General features: G+C 40.8%; 1 protein-coding gene across 6 annotated transcripts in view; it reads right to left on the bottom strand.

The window, feature by feature from the left end:
• ZNF652 (zinc finger protein 652) overlaps window positions 1–20749 on the bottom strand; it is a 69788-nt gene that overhangs the window by 32052 nt on the left and 16987 nt on the right. For 2 of the 6 annotated variants that reach the window (XM_053569482.1, XM_053569486.1), the window contains exon 2: window positions 11389–11488. The exons of 1 other annotated variant lie outside the window; for it this stretch is intronic. The gene's annotated coding sequence lies outside the window, so the exon portion shown is untranslated. Of the gene's footprint in view, window positions 1–4646; window positions 4701–7064; window positions 7210–11388; window positions 11489–20749 lie in introns of those variants that run through there. 3 more of the 6 variants (XM_053569483.1, XM_053569484.1, XM_053569485.1) reach the window with 3 other exon arrangements.

Raw genomic sequence — 20749 nt, 5'->3', positions numbered from 1 at the left:
CCTGGGCTGGATTCGAACCTGCCAGCTCAGGTGTATGTGGCTGGCACTTTAGCCACTTGAGCTACAGGCACTGAGCCAGTCTTTCTTTTCTAAAGAAATTATTTTACTTTCACCTTCAGTGGAATTTCAGAAAGGAGTGGTAATTAATGCTACCATGTTTTATTTGACACATAAATGGACATATATAAATATAGACAATCATACACATATATACTTTCTTATATTCATAAATGAATTATGAATTCATAATTCATTCAAATTATGGCTCAGAGAGGCTAAATAATTTGGCTAAGATCACATATCTAATGACAAAGGCAGTGTTTGACTCTAGGCCTGCCTGACTTCAAAGCCCATAGTCTATTTCTATTATGACAAATGATGCCCTGAAATAATTTAAACTCAGTAATTCTTTTGCATCAACAAATAGTTTCATACCCTATATAATGTAGGAAAATCCTAGGAGCTTTATTCTACATGCACCAAAACTTTTGACCTATGCAAAGAACACAAACCACTATAAACATCATTTAAATAAATTTATTCATATAAATTTTCTCAAATTAAGCAAGGAGTGACAGTGAAATTCAATTAACTAGCAAAAGCTAGGAAATAAACAAAACTAAAAAAAAAACAAATTAAAAAAAGAAAGAAAATCCTCTGTGGTGGTCATCAATTCATTTTCCAAGTATTTCTAGTTCTTGGCTTTCTGAGCACGTGATAGGACTATACTCTATAATTCCCACCTCCTCTGTAGCTGAGTGGTGCCCTATGACTACTTCTGGCCAGTAACAGGGGAAGGACAGGTTATTTACTAACCATTATGAGACCCTTCAGACTTCTTTTCCCACTGTCACAGTGACTAGCAATCTTCAAAGTGATGGTTGCTATAAGCCTAAGCCCTCAAATGACTGAGATAACCTATAGGATACACACAGCATGTTTTTATTTTTATTAAAGACAGAGTCTCACTTTGTTGCCCTCTGTAGAGTGCTATGGTGTCACAGCTCACAGCAACCTCCAGCTCTTGGGTTTAGGCGATTCTCTTGCTTCAGCCTCTGGAGTAGGTGGAACTATAGGCGCCCGCCACAACATCCAGCTATTTTTTGTTGCAGTTTGGCTGGGGCTGGGTTCGAACCTGCCACCCTCAGTATATGGGGCCGGTGCCCTACTCACTGAGCCACAGGCGCCGCCCGCACAGCATGTTTTTAAAGCCACTGAGATATGACATTGCTTAAGACTGCAGCATAATCTGGCTTATCCTAGCTGGTACAGGTAGAACCCAGAGTGGGGTGCTGCTTTATCAAGAAATCTAAAACATATGGCAAAGGCTTAGGAGCAGGTGGAAGGGGGCAAGGAAAGTTACTGGAGGCTATAATATTAGCAATTTATATTATGCAGTGGTGAAATTACCAGTGAATTATCTCAGAAGGTAGATAATGTACCACAAAAGCTAGGAGCTCTGGTGGGAAAATGGACTATTATGAGTGTGTTCATTTGTTTTTGTTTTTTTTTAACAAATTATTGCATGAAAAGGATAAATTTAGAAAAGAAATGATCAGTTTATAATCAAGAATGAAAAAAGTCTAGCAAATTAGGTATTCATAGAGTTTAGAAGAATCAAATGCTTAATGTAAAACTGAGGTCTTTGAGCCACAAAGGCTGAATACAATTCAGTCTTGAGACAAGGAAGAAATTAAAGATTTGGACTTCACAATCATTCATAACACCGCCTAATTAAGGTGGTGGTCAATAAAATAGCTTTTCTAGGCCAGGCACAGTGGCTCACACCTATAATCCTAACACATTGGGAGGCTGAGATGGGAGGGTCATTTGAGGCCAGGAGTTTGAGGTTGCAGTCAGCTGACACTACTACACTCCAGCCTGGGGGACAGAATGAGAGCCTATCTCAAAAAAAAAAAAAAAAAAGCTTTTCTAAAAAGAGACTAAAGATGCTACAAAGCATATTTCTCTGATGTGAATTACTTCAAATGCTACTAGTAAACAAAGAAATTATGTCAGTATAACTCAGAAGTAATGTTGGTTTATTCAAGACTTTCCCCAGTGAGTTAATGTTTAAAGCCAGGAGCAAGCTTTCTCACAATTAAAAAGAAAGCCTTACATAAAGACCATAACAAAAAAGCTAAACACCCTAATTCTATATCTTCCTTAAAAGCAAGCACTGGTTTGTTCAGTGGCTTCATAAGCCACTACACTTTTAACATTATGCCTGGTGAAGAAGAGTGCAGGCCCACTTTGGAGATGTGGGTTTGGTTCCCACATCTTTATTGCAGAGCACTGCAATAAAGCAAATAGCACAATACAGCAAGTCATGGCTCGGCGCCTGTAGCTTAAGCGGCTAAGGAGCCAGACACATACACCAGACCTGGTGGGTTCGAATCCAGCCCCAGCCTGCCAAACAACAATGACAACTACAACCAAAAAATAGCCAGGCGTTGTGGTGGGTGCCTATAGTCCCAGCTACTTGGAAGGCTGAGGCAAGAGTTGGAGGTTGAGCCCCAGAGTTTAAGCCCAGGAGTTGGAGGTTGCTACGAGCTGTGATGCCACCGCACTCTACTCAGGGCAACAGCTTGAGGCTCTGTCTCAAAAACAAATAATAAATAAATAAATAAAATAAAGCAAGTCACATGAATCTTTTAGTTTTCTTGTGAATATAAGTCTACACTATGCTGTAGTCTATAATAGCGTGCAACAGCATTATGTCTAAAAACTAACGTACATACCTGTACCTTAATTGAAAATGATTCATTGCTAAAAAATGCCAATGATCATCTAATCCTTCGGTAACTTGCAATCTTTTTGCTGGTAGAGGGTCTTGCCTTGATGTCAATGCTGACTGATTAGGGTGGTGGTTGCTAAAGGTGAGGTGGCTGTGGCGATTTCTTAAAATAAGACAGCAACGAAGTTTGCCATGTGGATTGACTCTTCCTTTCATGAAAAATTTCTCTATAGCATGTGATGCTGTTTCATACCATCTTACTAACAGAACTGTCAAAATTGAAGTCAATCCTCTCAAACTCTGTCATTGTTTAGGTAATATTCAACTAAGTTCAGGTAATATTAAATTCAACAGTGTTTACAATAATATTTAATTTCAATAATATTCACAACATCTTCACAATGAGTAGATTCCATTTTATGAAACCACTCTCTGCTTGTCCACAAGAAGTAACACCTCATCCATTCTAATTTTATTATGGGATTGCAGCAATTCAGTCCCATCTTCAGACTCTACTTCTAATGCTCTTACTATTTCTTCGCTATCTGTGGTTTCTTCCTCCACTGAAGTTCTGAGCCCCTAAAGTTATTCATGAGGGTTGAAATCTACTTCTTCCAAACTCCTATTGATGATATTCTGACCTCCTTTCATTAATCATGAATGTTTTTGATGGCATCTAGAATAATGAATCCTTTCTAGAAGATTTCAATTTATTTTGTCCAGATACATTAAAAAAAAACTATTCATGCCAGCTATATTCTTACAAAATGTATTTCTTCTTCTTTTTTTTTTTTTGAGACAAAGTCTCACTATGCCACCCTCGGTAGAGTGCTGTAGCATCACAGTTCACAGCAACCTCAAACTCTTGGGCTCCAAGTGATTCTCTTGCCTCAGCCTCCCAAGTAGCTAGGACTACAGGAGCCCGCCACAACACTCGTCTTTTTGTTGTAGTTGTCGTTGTTTAGCAGGCCCAGGCCGGGTTTGAACCTGCCAGCCCAGGTGTATGAGGGTGGTACCCTAGCCGCTGAGCTATAGGTGCTGAGCCCAAAATGTATTTCTTTTTGATTTTTCAAGACAAAGTCTTGCTCTGTTGCCCAGCTACAATGCAGTGGTGTCATCATAGCTAATTGTAACATCAAACTCCTGGGATCAAGTGATCTCCTGTCTCACCCTCCCAAGTAGCTGGGATCAAAGGCACATGCCACTATGCCTAGCTAGTTTTTTTTTTTCTTTCTATTTTTAGTAGAGATGGGGTTTCATTCTTGCTCAAGCTGGTCTTGAACTCCTGAGCTCAAGCAATCCATGTGCCTTGGCCACCCAGAGTGCTAGGATTATAGGCATGAGTCACCACGCCCAGCTGTGGGTTCATTTTTTAATTCAAATTTTGGTACTGTCAATCTTTAAATTTTACCAATCTGGGTGGTGTCTGTGACTCAAAGGAGTAGGGCACTGGCCCCATATACCAGAAGTGGTGGGTTCAAACCCGGCCTCGGCCAAAAACTGCAAAAAAATACAAATAAAAATATATAAATTTTACCAATCTAGACCTTAGTAATTTATCAAGTTGAGAAGTGGCAGCCAAAGAAAATAATCTGCAAAACTAAAATACTTGGTAAATTCTACTCTCTGATTTACAAAATGGTCATGGTTATAATTTGTATTTATATGATGACATTTTATATGACAGTTTAAGAAAAAACATGTTTATCATACATTTGTTAAACATTCATTACAAGCCTACTATATGTTAGGTATTATAGCAGCTAGAGTCATTAAGATGCACAAAGGTCTGTCTGCCCGGGAGGCAGATATGAAAACACACCATTAAAAAAAAAAGAAAGAAAGAAAACACACCATAGTGAGGCTCGGCACCTATAGCTCAAGTGGCTAAGGTGCAAGCCACAGATACCTGAGCTGGAGGGTTCGAATCCACCCCAGGCCTGCCAAACAACAACGACAACTGCAAAAAAAAAAAAAAAAAAAAAAAAAATTAGCCAGGCAATGTGGCAAGCACCTGTAGTCCCAGCTACTTGGCAGGCGGAGGCAAGAGAATCACTTAAGCCCAGGAGTTGGAGGTTGCTGTGAGTTCTGTGATGCCATGGCACTCTACCCAGGGAGACAGCTTGAGGGTCTCAAAAAAAAAAGAAGGGTGGCGCCTGTGGCTCAAGGGAGTAGGGCACCGGCCCCATATGCTGGAGGTGGTGGGTTCAAACCCAGCCCCTGCCAAAAACTGCAAAAAAAAAAAAAAAAGAAAAAAGAAAAAGAAAACACATCATAGTGGCTGAGAGCACAAACTCTGAAACCTGGCTTGGTGCCTGTAACACAGTGGTTACAAGGCCAACCACGTACACCAAGGCTGACAGGTTTGAATCTGGACCGGACCAGCTAAACAATGACAACAGCAACAAAAAAATAGCCAGGTGTTGTGGCGGGCGCCTATAATCCCAGCTACTTGGGGAAGCTAAGGCAAGAGAGTTGCTTAAGCCCAAGAGTTTGAGGTTGTTGTGAGCTGTGATGCCACAGCATTCTATAGAGGGTGACATAGTAAGACTGTCTCAAAACAAAAACAAAACAAACTCTGAAACCAGACTGCTAGCATTAAAACTCTGGCTCTAAGCTCAGCACCTGTGGCTCAAGCGGCTAAGGCACCAGCCACATACACCTGAGCTGGCGGGTTCAAATCCAGCCCAGGCCAGTCAAACAACAATGACGGTTGCAACCAAAAAAATAGCCAGGTGTTGTGGCAGGCGCCTGTAGTCCCAGCTTCTTGGGAAGCAGACGCAGGAGAATCGCTTGAGCCCAGGAGTTGGAGGTTGCTGTGAGCTGTGATGCCACGGCACTCTACCCAGGGCAATAGCTTGAGGCTCTGTCTCAAAAAAAATAAATAATAAATAATAAATAAAAATCTGGCTCTAGCACCTACTAGCTGAGTGACTTTGGGCAAATTATTCATTTTCTATAAAACGTAGATAATAATAATATCTACCCCCTGGGATTATTACTGGTATAAATGCTTGTGAAAATATCTCGTAATAGAAAGCACTAATATAAGTATTTGTTAATTAAACACATTCATTATACACATAATATATGATGGCAGTGTGGAAAGGGAGTTAAGTAGGGTAAAAGGTGGTAACGTGTCAAGGAAAGTTTGAGAGATAAGATAAAGCTGGAGCTGGTCTTGAAGGACAAGGCAGAAGTCTAAGGGTGAAGGGAAAAGGTAGGTAGGAATGCTGCATATAAGAAATACCTCATGAAAATGACAGAAATGAAACTTCATAGGTTTTATTATATTTAAGCACCAGCATCCTAAAATACCTTTATAGCTGAGGTTCAATTCAACAACATTTCCATTGTCACTGCTCATAAGTGATGCAGCAAATGCTGGGATGCTGGTTTCCTAACTCATAGTCCCAGTTTACTACCCTGTCTCCTACTGAATTAATGGGAAACAATTACCTCAAAAGATACACATAGGTTGTGAACAAAAAAATACCTACGCCACACCAAGTAAAAAAAAATAAAATTTCCAGCTACTCGGGAGGCAAGAGAATCGCTTAAGCCCAGGAGTTGGGGGTTGCTGTGAGCTGTGTGATGCCATGGCACTCTACCCAGGGCCATGAAGTGAGACTCTGTCTCTACAAAAAAAATAAATAAATAAAATTTCAAATTAGTGTTTGAGAGTCTGAATTTTATCATTAGCTGGTAGAATTCACATCTCCCTTCAGAATACCCAGAATGTTATATTAATTGACGTGGATATATTTTCTTTTTTTTGAGACAGCCTCAAGCTGTTGCCCTGGGTAGAGGGCCATAGCATCACAGCTCACAGCAACCTCCAATTCCTGAGCTCAGGTGATTCTCCTGCCTCCACCTCCCAAGTAGCTGGGACTATAGGCGCCCACCATAATGCCCGGCTATTTTTTGGTTGCAGCCGTCATTGTTTGGCGGCCCAGGATGGATTAGAACCCGTCAGCTCAGGTGTATGTGGTTGGCGCCTTAGCCGTTTGAGTCACAGGCGCCGAGCCGATGTGGATATATTTTCAATTGGATCCATCTACAGTCTGTGTTTCATAGTAACCAGTTTTGTCAAATTAAAGACCCAAAATTTAAATTATGTTTTAATTCATCATCATCTTCTTCTTTTTTTTTTTTTTTTGTTTGAGACAGTGTCTCATTCAATCACCCTGGGGCTGAATGCTCTGACATCATAGCTTACAGCAACCTCAAGAGATCCTCTGGTTTCAGCCTCCAAGTAGTTAGGACTCTAGGCACCCACCATAGTACCTGGCTAGTTTTTCCATTTTTATTATAGACAGGGTTTCACCTTGCTCAGGCTGGTCTCCAACTCCTGCTCAGGAGATCCACCCACCTGGGCCTTCCAGAGTGCTAAGATTACAAGGTGTGAGCCACCACGTCCAGCCTAATTCACCTTCTTGCAACAGAATGGTTAAGCTTTCAAATAGGTAAATCTGAAATAAATAACAAATAAATTTGTGGACTTTGAACTTAGCATATAAAGTAGAAGTTACAGAAACAAAAATAACAGTGAAAAAAGGTTCGATTCTAATACCATAGGATCAGTAGCATACTGATAAATGTCCCTTATTTCCAAAAGTGCTTACATTATCAACTTGGAATATACCAGAAAAGCTACCACACCACTTTGTAAGAGTCATCTTTACAATAAACAAAAACCTCAAATGACATATCACTAAGTGTTCAAATGCTTCTATTTTATATGGTTAAAAAACTGAACTAATTTCAATGCAACCTCATTTAATAAAAATTTAACATGTCAAACAATTTTTTAAGTAGCCCATCTAATAATTCATTCTCTGTTAAGAAATGTTATTCAGAAATGCCTGTCACCTTCAGTTTTAGACTAAGCTATTGTAAAAATAAAATTTCACTGTAGTTTTATACACACGCATTTAAATGAGACTGCCATTGTGTTTCCCCCAATAACATGCCAGTGCAGCCAGAGGAAGAGGACAAAAGAGAGGTATTTCTCTTAGGTACTATCTAATTACCTTCAAGCATCAATAGTTTCCACCTTTCTATGTAAGACAATAAAAACTAAAGCACATTACTCATCACACAGCTTAAGCAATCTTAACTTTCACCAATAACTCCAGGGCCAAAGAAGAAATCAAATACTAAATAAGCTATACTGCAGGACCTACATGATCACAATGTATATTCAGAACATTTTGCTGTTATTCAAGTCCATTCACAAACATCATCCACAGATAAGAGAATATAATTTTAACAAAGAAGTTTTTTTTTTCCTTTTGAGACAGAGTCTCACTCTGTTGCCCGGTATAGAGTGCCATGGTGTCAACCTAGCTCATAGCAACCTCAAACTCCTGGGGTAAGCAATCTTTCTGCCTCAGACTCCTGAATAACTGGGAGGTGCCTGCCACAATGCCTGACTAATTTTTCTATTTTTACTAGAGACAGGGTCTTGCTCTTGCTCAGGCTAATCTCAAAATCCTAAACCCAAGGGATCCTACTGCCTCAGCCTCTCAGAATGCTAGGGATTTGGATTTTGCATGAGCCACCGGGCCCTGCTCAAAGAAGATATTTTTAAAAGTAGAGTAAGAAGTTTTGTGTATATTACTGTGATCATTTCCATTAAAACCTAAGTAAGGCTGGGCACAGTGGCTCATACCTGCACTCTGGGAGGCCAAGGCAGGTGGACTGCCTGAGCTCACAGGTTCGAGACCAGCCTAAGCCAGAGTGAGACTTCATCTCTAAAAAAAAAAAAAAAAAACAAAATAAAAATAGCCTAGCTTATAGTCCCAGCTACTTGGGAGGTTGAGGCAAGAGTCCAAGAGTTGGAGGCTGCTATGAGCTATGACACCACGGCACTCTACCAAGGATGACAAAGTGAGATTCTGTCTCAAAAAAAAAAAAAAAAAAAAGTTCAATGCCCAGCCCTGGTGTCATAGCTCATAGTAATCTCAAACTCTTGGGCTTGAGTAATGCTCTTGCCTCAGCCTGCCACAATGCCCAGCTAGTTTTTCTATTTTTAGTAGAGATGAAGTCTCACTCTTGCTCAGGCTAGTCTCAAACTCCAGAGTTCAGCAGTCTACCTGCTTCAACCTTCCAGAGTTCTAGGATTACAGGCATAAGCCACCTCACCTGGCCCAAAACTGGAAGCCTCAAACATTACTAGTGGAATATAAAATGGTATACTCTGGAGAACAGTCTGGCAGTTCTCAAAGTTAAATGCAGAGTTCCTAGCTAGGTAAATACTCAAGAGAACTAAAAATCTATGCTCATATGAAAACTTGTAAACAAATATTCACAGAAGCATTATAATCCAAATGTACATCAACTGATGAAACAATAAAATGTATATCCACATAATGGAATATTGTCAGCCATAAAGGAATGAAGTACTGATATGTGGTACAACACGGATGAGCCCTGAAAACATTATGCTGAGAGAAAGCCAGACATAAAAGGCTATATAACTTATGATTCCATTTACGTGAAATGGCTAGAATAAGCAAAGACATATGAAAAGAAAGTGAATCAGTGATTAACAAGAGCTGGAGGTAGAGAAGAATGGTAAGTAACTGCTAATGGGTTCCAGGTTTCTTATTGGGGAGAATGCTAATGATCTGGAATTAGACATTGGTGATAGTTGTACAACCTTGTGAATATACTAAAAACCACTACTGAGGTTTAGCACCCATAGCACAGTGGTTACCGCACTGGCCACATACACAGAGGCTGGTAAGTTCGAACCCAGCCTGGCCAGCTAAACAACAATGACAATTACAACAAAAAAATAGCTGGGTGTTGTGGCGGGCAGCCTGTAGACCCAGCTACTTGAGAGGCTGAGGCAAGAGAATTGCTTAAACCCAGGAGTTTGACGTTGCTGTGAGCTGTGATGCCACAGCACTCTACCTAGGGTGACATAGCGAGACTCTGTCTCAAATAAAATAAAAAAAAAAACTATTGATTATACTTTAATAAAAGATAAATAAGAAAATGATGGCCAGGAGCAGTGGCTCATGGCTGTAATCCTAGCACTCTGGGAGGCCGAGGCGGGTGGATTGCTTGAGCTCAGGAGTTCGAGACCAGCCTGAGCCAGAGTGAGACCCATCTCTACTAATCATAGAAAATATTAGCTGGGCCTTGTGGTGGGCACCTGTAGTCCCAGCTACTTGGGAGGCTGAGACAGGAGGATAACTTGAACCTAGTAGTTTGAGGTTGCTGTGAATGAGGCTGACATCACTGTCCTCTAGTCTGAGACAACAGAGTGAGACAGTTTAAAAAAAGAAAAGAATTTCTAGTGAGAAAACATAGGTGGGAAAGAAGGCATTTTTTTTTTTTTGTAGAGACAGTCTCACTTTATCTCCCTCAGTAGAATGCCATGGTGTCACACAGCTATAGCAACCTCCAACTCTTGGGCTTAGGTGATTCTCTTGCCTCAGCCTCCTGAGTAGCTAGGACCACAACTATTTTTTTGTTGCAGTTTGCCTAAGGCCCAGTTTGAACCCGCCACCCTTGGTATATGGGGCTGGCGCCCTACCCACTGAGCCACAGGCGCCACCCGAGATAAGGTATTTTAAAAATTATTTTTAAGACAATAAGCCTCAAATTTAGACATAGTATCTAATTCTATTCTTTTCTCCAGTATCTAGATAAGCTTTTTGCTAAATATTGCAAAAAATTCTTACAGTGACAACCACTAACAAATTAAATCCAAATTTCCTTCAAGATCAGGATGCCTACTTTGCCTTTCAACATCATTTCCCTCCACCCCTCCATAAACCCTAGCCACCAGCCTTAGGGATCTACTCAATATTCCCTGAGCACACCATATAATTTCTCTGTGTCAGTCAGGAGCATATTCTGCCCCTTCAATCCTTTTATCTTCTTCCCTAAAAGCTGGATTTCACTAATCTTTCAATATTCAGTCAAATACCACTTATATTGGAAGGTCTTTCCGAAAGTCTCCAGCCCCTATCACTTCTCCCTTGGGTATTTCCACTCTACTGCTCCTATTTCTGTTATATAAGACAACAGAACCTCCATAGCTGACCACCTCCTTAAGTAGACCTAATTTTCATAGACAAGATATGCACCACATGTATGTTATCAGTACAGTAGACCTAGTTCTTTATGTTGACCACCTCTGTATATTGACCAGTTAGTCCCTTGGATGGTTCTACTGTATTTATTATATCATTCTATTTTGTATGAAAATTGTTTGTATGTCTACATTCTCCTTGCCAATGACTGATGGGTCCATGACCAAGTTTTTTTTTGTTTTGTTTTTTTTGAGACAGAGCCTCAAGCTTTCACCCTAGGTAGAGTGCTATGGCATCACAGCTCACAGCAACCTCAAACTCCTGGGCTCAAGTGATTCTTCTGCCTCCGCCTCCCAAATAGCTGGGACTACAGGTGCCCGCCACAACACCCGGCTATTTTTTTGGTTGCGGCCGTGACTGTTGTCTGGTGGGCCTCGGGCTGGATTTAGGTGTATGTGGCTGGCGCCTTAGTCGTTTGAGCCACAGGCGCCAAGCCCATGACCAAGTTTTGAACTATAAGATTTAAGTAGAAGTCTGCTGGGAGGCTCTTGAGAAAAGCTTCTGAACTCTTAAAAAGCATAAGGAAGAGAGAACCACCACCTTCTGCTGGAGGTCATCTTGTCTGGACGTGATGTAACTGTGGTACCCGTCTTGCATCCATGATGGGTGTTGGCCAAAGGACAAGGCAGACATGTTCAATCTGGCAGAGCAGAAAGGTGAAATGAATGGGAGTCCTGAACGATGATGCTAAACCAGAAGATTTAAACCAATCCTAGACCGAGGTACTTGTTATTTGTGAGGATAAATTTTCCTCATTTTCAGATTATTTTGAATTTGATTTTCTATTATTTGAAGCCCAGTGCACTCTAATTTGTATAGTTGTGTTTGAGACATAAATTAGACAAGCAGCATTGTCAAGTACTTAATTGGGTAGAAGAGTCTCCCGATCATGGGAGAAGTCAAAGCTGTAGCTACGTACTTGGGAGACATCAGCCTACAGAAAGAATTTACATTTGGGGTCCGGGAAGACAGGATGGAAAAAAAAAAGTGGCTGAGCACCAAGCCTTAGGGAACTCCAAGGGCAGAGGAGAAAAAACTAACAAAGAAAGAAGAAAACAACAATGAGGTAAAACAAAAACACAAAACTATAGTGCATGGGGTGGTGCCTATGGCTCAGTGGGTAGGGTACGGGCCCCATATATCAAACCCGGCCCCAGCCAAACTGCAACAACAACAAAAAAATAGCCAGGCATTGTGGCAGACGCCTGTAGTCCCAGCTATTCGGGAGGTTGAGGCAAGAGAATCGTCTAAGCCCAGGAGCTGGAGGTTGCTGTGAGCTGTGTGATGCCACAGCACTCTACTGAGGGCAACAAAGTGAGAGTCTGTCTCTACAAAAAACAAAAACAAACAAACAAAAAAAAAAAACTACAGTGAACAGAAGCCAAGTGATTCAAAAAATAAAACAGGTTGGCACCCGTAACTCAATGGGTAGGGCACCGGCCACATATATGGAGGTTGGCGAGTTCGAACCTGGCCTGGACCAGCTAAAACAACGACAACTGCAACAACAACAAAAAAACGGCTGGATGTTGTGGCAGGTGCCTATAGTCCCAGTTACTTGGGAGGCTGAGGCAAGAGAATCGCTTATGCCCAATTTGAGGTTGCTATAAGCTGTGATAGCACAGCACTCTACCCAGGGTGACAGCTTGAGTCATAAACAAACAAACAAAAAAGTGTAACAGAAAACTGACTACTGAATTTAATGACAGAATAATTCAGTATAATAATATTCAGAATAATTCCTTAATGTGAAGGTCCCCTTGTCCTTCCACCAGCCTCCTTCTCCCTGGAAAAGCACCAGTCCTGAGTTAATCAGTACAATGGGTAAGGGCTCAAACTTGGGCTGACTTCTGGATCTATCTGTGGGTGATACTTTTTTTTTTGAGACAGAGTCTTATTACATCACCCTCGGTAGAGTGCTCTGGCATCACAGCTCATAGCAACCTCCAACTCTTGGACTTAAGCAATTCTCTTGCCTCAGCCTCCCAAGTTGCTGGGACTACAGGAACCCACCACAATGCCCAGCTATTTTGTTGTTGTTGTTGTTGTAGTTGCCATTGTTGTTTGGCAGGCCCGGCTGGATTTGAACCCGCCAGCTCTGGTGTATGTGGCTGGCGCCCTAGCCGATTGAGCTACAGGTGCCACTTTCTTAAATCTTAAGTATTTTTTACTGTGATTTTTTTTTTTTTTTTAGAGGCAGTCTCACTTTGTCGCCCTCGGTAGAATGCTGTGACATCACAGCTCACAGCAACCTCCAGCTCTTGGGCTTAGGTGATTCTCTTGCCTTAGCCTCCCGAGTAGCTGGGACTACAGGCGCCCATCACAACACCCTGCTATTTTCCTTTGGATCTTATTGAAGAAGTATGCTGTCTTAAAATAAGTTTTCTATAAACTTACGTACAACAACCACTTCAGAAAATATTAAAATATCTTTATGTTCACTTCGGGAAATTCTAAATTTTAAAACCACGCCAAATTAAAATATGACCACTTCAAAGAAAAGGGGATAATTTCAAAGTTAAGACCAAAACAGCTTTTGATAAAAACCACTGCATGTTGCAGAAACAGTAACCTAGTTTCATTTTGAATATAGTGTTCATTGCCCTCAAGTCATCTGCAACTTTCGAGCAAGATTATTTTCATTAAATGTGAGGGTAATAGATAAAGCAAAGGGGAAGAAACCAATATATCTTCACACAACAAAACATCTCACCTTTTCAGTTTAAGAGAAAAGCACAGTGCTATGAACACACACACATATCATATTGACAAGCCTCTGTTATTGGTGACATAATTTTAACTCAAGGCTTAACTATAGAACATGTGGCAATTTAATGATCTACTTGTAAGGAGGAAAAAACCCTCAGCACCACACAAAATTATTCTTGGCTATTTGTTTGTGGCACAACTGGTAGATAATAATCTTAGCTGGGAAAGCTGATGGAAGAGTTGAAATATACCAAGTCCTTTTCTACATGGACTTTTTAACTACTTTTCCCCAAATGAGGGTTCTTTATAATGTACTGCAAATGACTGATGCATATTTTAGTAAGACAAAAGTCCCAAACATCCATACTTCTGAGTGAACAACCTGTTTAAGACAATATCTCTGGGTGGTGCCTGTGGCTCAAGGAGTAGGGCGTTGGTCCCATATGCCAGAGGTGGTGGGTTCAAACCCAGCCCCGGCCAAAAAAAAAAGGACAGTATCTCCCCATAAACTCCAGAGAAGTTTCTTTTAGAAAATAAAATAAATTAATTAGTAACAATACACACTTTAGACATTTATATTTTAACTGCACTGGATTGTCTAAAAACTGAGCCTTGGGCAGCACCTGTGGCTCAAAGGGGTAGGGCGCTGGCCCCATATGCCGGAGGTGGCGGGTTCAAACCCAACCCCGGCCAAAAAAAAAGAAAAACATAAAAATTGAGCCTATGAGCAGCAAAGGCACCGAGCCCAAGAGGAAGTGAACAGACTCCTGGCTTACAGACAAGTGAGTAGGTGGAGGAAGCATTTATGTGGGAAGATGATTTCTTTAAAATACTTTCTTAATCTGAAGAAAACCACAGCTCTTCACAACTTATGTTCTATAAATAGATATAATCAGTCAAAAGCCTTAATAAATGTTTTGTTTTTGCTTGCTAGCTTTTTTAAAAATAACTTTTGTCATAACCCAAATCCAGTATGTGGTCAAGATGACTGAGCCAGCAATGTGACCAAGGAGGCTGCCCACAGTCTTGAGGACATATGGCTAAGTTTAATTTCCCTTCATCAACTGATGTTGAAGAAAAAATTTAGTAATGTGGATTTTTACTAAATTTTACTTCTCTTACCAAAATCAAAGAATTTTCACACTTGTTTATGTTAATGCAAATTTTCTATTACTGCTTATTATCTAGTAACATTTTTAAGGAATGTAGCTAGAGCAACCAGAGACAGTTTTGATCACAGAAACATTGTTCAAGTAATCCTTCCCCATCCCCCCAAAAATATTTATCTAGAAATCATAAAGTTCCTACCCAGTTAGTATTAGTCTCTCTTATAAATGGAGGAAAACAAGGCCCAGTGGCTAAAGGATGAGTCAGAAGGACTTTGAGAGTTAAGAACCAGCTGAATATATAACTGCTATGTTCTTTTCTCACTTAAGATAAAAATCCAACTAGATGATAGGTGAGGTGTTTTGTGTGTGTGTGTGTGTGTGTAAGGATTGGTGAGGGGTGGCAGTATAGGGGTTATCTAGATTTTTTTACAATGAACAAGCATTATTTCTATAGTAAGAAAAACAACTATCCTAAACTTAAACTGAATGAATTTATCAAATCCATTCAGATCCAAAGTTTCAGAACATTTAGATGCAAGTGTTAATGAAAGTTGAAAGAAATGCAAAGAAAATTTAAGCATCAGGAATGGTTAAAGTGACCATTTGTGCTAGTTTGCTGGGCAAAGGTCTGGTTTACATCTGTTTCTCCCAGAATAATTGTAAATAATGCCTCTCTCACACGTCTCCCAGTCTGGACAATAAATTACATGGTTACTCTATTTTTTTTTTTTAACTCTACTATTCCTATAGGGATACATGTTAGTAAAACATATGATTTTAAGGTTTATGTATTTTTTAAAACTTCTTAATTTATTATTTTTTTAATAGAGACAGGGTCTTGCTGTGTTGCCTTGGCTACAATGCACTGGCACCATCACAGTTCACTGCAACCTCAAACCCCTGAGCTAAAGTGATACTCCTGACTCAGCCCTCCACGTAGCTGGGACTACAGGTGCACCTACCATGCCCAGCTAATCTAAAAAAAAGTTTTTTTGAGACAGAGTCTCACTATATCACCCTCAGGAAAGTGCTGTAGCGTCACAGCTCACAGCAACCTCAAACTCTTGGGCTTAAGCAATTCTCTTGCCTCAGCCTGCCAAGTAGCTGGGACTCACCACAATGCTTGGCTATTTTTTTTTTTTTTTTTTGTAGAGACAGAGTCTCACTTTATGGCCCTCGGTAGAGTGCCGTGGCCTCACACAGCTTACAGCAACCTCCAACTCCTGGGCTTAAACGATTCTCTTGCCTCAGCCTCCCAAGTAGCTGGGACTACACGCGCCCGCCACAACGCCTGGCTATTTTTTGGTTGCAGTTTGGCCGGGGCCGGGTTTGAACCTGCCACCCTCGGTATATGGGGCCCAGCACCTTACCGACTGAGCCACAGGTGCTGCCCAATGCTTGGCTATTTTTTGTTGCAGCTGTCATTGTTGTTTAGCTGGCCCAGGCTGGGTTTGAACCCGCCAGCCTTGGTGCATGTGGCTGGCACCATAACCACTGTGCTACAGGCGCCAAACCTAATTTTTAAATTTTTTATAGAGACATGGTCTCATCAAATTGCTCAAGCTGGTCTCAAACTCCTAGTTTCAAGTGATCCTCTGTCCTTGGCCTCCCAAAATGCTAAGATTACAGGCATTAGCCACTGTGTTCAACCTTAAAAAACTTGTTTTAGAAATTCTTCTCATTTTGATATATGCTTATTACATAATAAAATCAAAGATTTGCTTTCATCAAATAAGAGGAAAGCAAATTTTATTTTATCATATCAAAATGTATATAATATAAATAAACAAAATGAATTTAAAAAAATCAAGCCCCTTGGCCAGGTGTGGTGGCTCACACCTGTAATCCTAGCACTCTGGGAGGCCAAGGCAGTTGGATTGCCTGATTCACGTGTTGGAGACTAGCCTGAGCCAGAGAGAGACCTCGTCTCTAAGGAAAAATAACTAGGCGTTGTGGTGGGCGCCTACAGTTGCAGCTACTTGGGAGGCTGAGGCAGGAGAATCACTTAAACCCGACAGTTTGAGGTTGCTGTGAGCTAAGATGGCACGGCACTCTACTCAGTGTGACAAAGTGAGACTCTGTCTCAAAAAAAAAAAAAAAGCACTTTAAGGGCAGATAGCTCTCTTTAAAATGCTACTTCAGTAATGTAAGAACATATTGTGGTTCTAACAGGCAGGAAATTTGAGTCTAGAACATTTTGTTACATGGAAAGAAAGGAAGCTATCAAAGACCATCAGGGTTGTGTCATAAAGACTCAGAAATAAGCCAAATAAGTTCCTAGTGGACAAACACAAGACAACTGAGTATAAATAAGGATTAATAAGAACAGTGGACTTTTTGGGCAAGTTTGGGCTTTAAAAAAAAAAAGAGGAACAGTGAACTGAGGCCAGATGTAGTGGCTCACACCTGTAATCCTAGCACTCTGGGAGGCCAAGGTGGGAGGCTCCCTTGAGCTCAGGAGTCCAAGACTAGCCCGAGCAGGAACAAGATCCTATCTCTACTAGAAATAGAAACGTTAGCCAGGCATTGTGGTAGGTGCCTGTAGGTCCAGATACTCAGGAGGCTGAAGCAGAAGGATTGCTTGAACCCAGGAGTTTGAGGTTGCTGTGAGCTAAGCTGATGCCACTGCACTCTAGCCTGGAGCAACAGAGCGAGATTATATTAAAAAAAAAAAAAAAGAGTAGTGAACTCAAAAAAATCAAATATGTTTAAATCCTTTGGTCATCTTTAAAGGATGCTAAAAGAACCAACTCATTATTTGAAAACTGGTGAATGGGGAACACTGACCCCATTCCTCTGGAGTTTGTGTTTAAAAAAGAAAGAAAGAGGGCGGCGCCTATGGCTCAGTCGGTAAGGCGCCGGCCCCATATACCAAGGGTGGCGGGTTCAAACCCTGCCACGGCCAAACTGCAACCAAAAAATAGCCGGGCGTTGTGGCGGGCGCCTGTAGTCCCAGCTACTCTGGAGGCTGAGGCAAGAGAATCGCTTAAGCCCAGGAGTTGGAGGTTACTGTGAGCTGTGTGAGGCCACGGCACTCTACCGAGGGCCATAAAGTGAGACTGTCTCTACAAAAAAAAAAAAAAAGAAAGAAAGAAAGAAAGAAAGCTGGTAAATGAAGGGCAAGAATCAAGCATTTGATCCGTTATTCCTAACAGACAGATACCCTAAGAAGACTAAATAGTTGAGGGAAAATTTCATTTTATAGTAGTATTCCAGCTAATAATTGAAGAAGAAATTATAGAATTAAACATTACCTTACAACCCTTAATGAATGAATAGATCTAAGCCAGGCATGATGGCTCATGCCTGTAATCCTAGCACTTGGGAGGCTGAGGCGGGTAGATTGCCTGAGCTCATGAGTGTGAAACCGAGGTGGGTGCAGGCCAAGGTGGGTGGATTGCCTGAGCTCATGAATGTGAGACCAGAGCAAGACCTCATCTCTAAAAATAGCCAGGCATGGGCGGCGCCTGTGGCTCAAAGGAGTAGGTTGTTGGCCCCATATGCCAGAGTTGGCGGGCTCAAACCCAGCCCCGGCCAAAAACTGCAAAAAAACAAAAAAAATAGCCAGGCATTGTGGCAGGTGTCTGTAGTCCCAGCTATTTGGGAGGTTGAGGCAAGAGAACTAACTGCTTGACGATCTACTTCAAACACAAAGTAGGAGACCAGAATAAGCCACTTCAAAGTATTAGAGAGTGAAGGATATACTTTCAGAATGTGTAAGCTGATTTGAGAAAATGAAAGAAGAGATCATTGAAAGGAATCTCTGTGATCTACAAAACAGAATCAAGTAATTAGGACTCTACTGTGAAGATGGTTGACTGGGTGCCAGCCCTGTCGAAGGAGACCCTTTGGGAGGCTTGGGAAGCCACTAAAATAAAGTCATTGTGGTCGATTTAAAAGAAAAAAAAAAAAGAAGGCCAAGGCAGGTGGATTGCCTGAGCTCAGAGGTTCGAGACCAGTATGACCAGCAGTGAGCCAGAGTAAGACCCCGTCTCTACTAACATCAAAAACAGCGGGACAGAGCATCGCCAGAGGAAGAAGAAAATGAACAACAACAAAAAAGAGTAGAAGAAGAATGAACTTCAAACGAATAAGAATGAACAAGCAAGCTGAAATTAAAAATAAAAAAAAAAAATTAAAAAAAAAAAGAGAGAACTGCTTGAGCCCATGAGTTTGAGGTTGCTGTGAGCTGTGACACCATGACACTCTAGTGACTCTGAGGACGACAGAGTGAAACTCTCAAAACAAAAGAATGAAATCGATTAGGCAAAGGTCATTAAGGGGTGATAACATCCAAAAGGAAAATTATCAGAACCACATGTCTCTTGGTAGAATTATATACACTACTCACCTATTAAATAATCTTGCCACATGGCTGTAAGAAAAACTGAATCTTTTTTTTTTGGAGACAAGAGTCTTAAGCTGTTGCCCTAGGTTGAGTGCCATGGTGTCACAGCTCACAGTAACTTCCAACTCTTGGGCTTAAGCGATTCTCTTGCCTCAGCCTCCCAAATAAATAGCTGGGACTACAGGCACCTGCCACAATGCCCGGCTATTTTTTTTTGTTGTTGCTGTTGTTGTAGTTGTCATTGTTGTTTGGCAGGCCCGGGCTGGATTTGAACTCACCAGCTCCAGTGTATTGGTGTTTGTGACTGTCTCCCTAGCTGCTGAGCTACAGGCACCAAGCGAGAAAAACTGAATCTTAATCTGATGCTCAAAACAATGGGGAAAGATATGGGCAGAAAAGTTTAGTGAATATGAGTAAGATTGGCCCTATGTATGATAACTGTTGCACCTGGTAGATGGATAGGTAGGTTCATCATACTTTTCTCTTTTTTATATTTGAGAATTTCTATATTATAAAAATGTTTTTTCAAAAGCAATACTACTTCCTTCAAAAGACCAAAAGTAGCATATTGCTTAAAGCCAGTTCAAGACTGCAGTACACAATGATCAGATGATCATACCTGTGAATAGCCACTGTACTTCAATAGAGGGAGACCCTGTTTCTAAAAAAGAAAAAAAAAAGGACTAAAACATATAGGACACTATAATCTGACAATAGAGAAAAAATATGTAACTGCAATGAAATCTAAGGTAACCTTTTGATATGACTAAGAGATTACAGAGGAAGTAAATTACCAATGTGAAAATCTTCCTTTTTTTCTCTTTATATACCTTATATTTCATCTCTAAAAGCTATAATATTATATACATATATAATATAAGCAATCTGGCATATTTCTGATTTAATAAAACTTTAATCCCAAATATGCTAACACACAGTGATTTTTTTTTTTTTTTTGTAATTCTCCTACCTTGGCCTCTCAACACACAGTGATTAAAAGTATAAAAGAATTAAATAGGTCAGAAGTAAAACAAGTAAGATCAGTCAGGATTAGAATCTAGCTTTCTAGACAGCACTCACTATATCCTAGACACTAGTTAGCTTTTAATTTTTCAAAGACAGAACAATAAAACTGAACCAAAACTAACTTTTGTCTTCACATGGAACTTACCTACCCCATCTCACTACAGACAAAGGACAAAGTTTCGGATCCATAGTGCTCAAGTTCCTAGCACTTGTGGGCCCTCCAGGTGATAAGCTACACATCAATTTCTGCCACCTTTTTATCTACAGGTCCAATTAAGAGACCATTATCCAAACAAAATGCACATATGTTTATGGAGAGAGACTTAAGGGTTAGCAGAAGACCATTTCAGGCGTTTTTCTAAATGTGCAATACTATGAGTGTGCACAAGATTTTCTTATTCACTCAGTATGATAACGCTATTCTTTTTTTTTTTTTAGAGACAGAGTCTCACCCTTGGTAGAGTGCAGTGGCATCACAGCTCATAGCAACCTCCAGCTCTTGGGTTTAGGCGATTCTCTTGCCTCAGCCTCCCAAGTAGCTGGGACTACAGGCACCCGCCACAACGCCCGGCTATTTTTGTTGTTGTTGCTGTTATTGTTGCAGTTTGGCTGGGGCCAGGTTTGAACCCGCCACTCTGGGTATACAGGGTGGGTGCCCTACTCACTGAGCCAGAGGCACCACCAGATGATGCTTTTCTCTGAGTATGTG

Source organism: Nycticebus coucang, chromosome 18, assembly GCF_027406575.1.
Source record: "Nycticebus coucang isolate mNycCou1 chromosome 18, mNycCou1.pri, whole genome shotgun sequence".
Classification (NCBI taxonomy): domain Eukaryota; kingdom Metazoa; phylum Chordata; class Mammalia; order Primates; family Lorisidae; genus Nycticebus; species Nycticebus coucang.
The sequence above is the reverse complement of the archived record's forward strand: the minus strand, read 5'-3'. Positions and strand labels throughout refer to the sequence as shown.